This window comes from Puntigrus tetrazona, chromosome 15, assembly GCF_018831695.1.
Source record: "Puntigrus tetrazona isolate hp1 chromosome 15, ASM1883169v1, whole genome shotgun sequence".
NCBI classification, from domain to species: domain Eukaryota; kingdom Metazoa; phylum Chordata; class Actinopteri; order Cypriniformes; family Cyprinidae; genus Puntigrus; species Puntigrus tetrazona.
The window spans coordinates 22999563-23002062 of NC_056713.1; the positions used below are offsets into that span (position 1 = coordinate 22999563).

At 26.4% G+C, this 2500-nt stretch overlaps 1 protein-coding gene across 8 annotated transcripts in view; it reads right to left on the bottom strand.

Moving 5' to 3' along the window:
• The window catches only part of gria4a (glutamate receptor, ionotropic, AMPA 4a), a 77042-nt gene that overhangs the window by 34314 nt on the left and 40228 nt on the right, over positions 1-2500 (bottom strand). The window lies entirely within an intron of this gene.

The window sequence follows — 2500 nt, forward strand, 5'->3', positions numbered from 1 at the left end:
GTTGAATGATAGTGCTTCATTCTGGGTTTCTTTTTCTCTTTCGACACCGATAAACACGTTCATCTGGATATGAAGGCACACGAGAGCAGGACGTGAATGGGACGTTATGTGAAGGATATTACAAGTTCTTTTAGACTCGACGTCTGTGGATCGCATCGTGTGTGTTGTGCCGTCCATTTACCGTAGAAAATAATTTCTTCTTGTCCCTTATTGTGTATAAATTCAAAATTTTCGCCTCCAGCCTTGAGTTAAGTATACTTTCATTTTTTTTTAATTTTTAAAAAATAAGTTATTTACTAATTTACTTAGTTTTTAAAAAATAACAATATATTCACTGAGCAAAAGGTCATTTATATGACCAAAAAGCTTGCTTGTAATTTCATTTTAAATTAATTATTATTTATATATGTACTAAGTATATATTAATAATTTATTTTAAAAGAAAATATTAATATATATATATATATATATATATATATATATATATATATATATATATATATATATATATATATATATATATATATATATATTATATATAATATATATAATAATATATTTATATAATAATATATATATATATATATATATATATATATATATATATATATATATATAACAAAAATGGCATTCGATTTATAATTTTTTTAATTTATAGATGTATTATATGCATGTGAATATGCTTGTTTTAAATTGTTTATGTAATTCTCAGAAGTGTATTAATTGACTTATTTAAAAAGAAATTGCAAGTATATTTACCGGAGGAAACAAATTTGAACGAATTGCTCATATTTCTGCTATTCATCAAATAAACGCTCTTACTGAGCAAGATGTGTTTTGAGCAAATATGCTTGCAATTTATTTTTAGATTATTTATTTATATTATTCACAAGTAAACATAAATATACTGTCAATAGAAGCAAAGAGCAAAAGAAGGCAGCGCTGCGAGGAAATCACGAAAATATGAAATCGTTTCGAACTTTAACGCCTTATAGGTAACATATCATACAAATGCCGGCGTTGCTATTATCTGTAGTTATTGCCAGCATATCATTAATGCTTTTAATAGGCTTAGTTCACCCAAAAATGAAAATTAGGCTGTGTTTTACTCACCTTCGTTGCATTCTAGGTGTCTGTGACTTTCGTCTTTCAGATGAATCCAATCTGAATTATATTAAAAATGCTCCTGGCGCTTCTAAGCTCTATCACGTCTAAAACATGTTAAATAAAGTGCATGCAAACATAGTAAGACATCCCTCATATGACTGAATGAAGGCTTCCTGGAGAAAAAGGATGATTTGTAAGATAAAGAGAGACATTCACATACACCTGGGATGCTTTGAAGGTATTTAAAAGATTTTTAGGTGAACTAACCCTTTAAGGTAGACCCAGACCAAAACGCGTGTTTAAAAGACATCTTAAAACATTTTTGTAGAAGTTTAAGCTAAACTTTGTTTGTGAAACCTGGCCATACACTGCAAAAAAAATTAAAAATAAGATAGAAATAACTTTTCTGTCTCAGTAATTTTTAGTTTAGTTTCCAGCAAAAATGTCTAGAAGTTCTTAAATAAAGCAGGATTGTCTAGAAGCAAATGTTAAGTCGAAATTAAGCGGGTTTTTGCTTTGAACAAGCTCACGGTGTGCGCAAAATATATTATGAAATGATTTATTTATATGATTTTATTTATTAAATAAGTCCTTTTCATCACTCATTATGTTCAGATTAATACACGTTTCATTAAGTAAATATAAATAATATATAATAGAAAAAATAGAAAAAATATGTAAAAATTTTATTACACAAACTATATGCACAGAAAAAAAGTATTTAGACTAAAATTACTTGTATATATATATATATATATATATATATGTATATGTATATATGTGTGTGTATATATATATGTATATATATGTATATATATATATGTATATATATATATATATATATATATATATATATATATATATATATATATGCACACACATTATTTTTATTATTTTAATACGTTTTAAATGAATTATTAATTAAATAAATAATAATTATTATTAATGATTTAATATATTTAATAGTAAATATGTAAATCTATTACCGATGAAAAGAAAAAGAAAAATGGGCAGAACCACAAATAAATTGTGAAATCTTAATTCAAACAGAAAACAAGATTATTTTGCTCACCCCGTTGCCGGATTATTTTGCTCGTTTGAATCAAAAACCTCTTAAAGTTTGACTATAATTTTTTACTGCTTTATTTAAGAAATTCTAGATGTTTTGGCCGGAAACAAGACAGTTTTTTAGACGATAAAATACAGATACAGTGAAAAAAGTGATGCGGTCTGAATCAGGAGAGAAATCTGCACAGAAATCAGCTTGAGCTTTTGACATGAGAGGTCACATAAGCGTTATTATGGATTATGAACACGTATTTTAGCCAGACGCAACTGTTTGAACTGTTAACGATGGCTTTGTGGCTTCTTAATATGTTAACAGATGGACTGG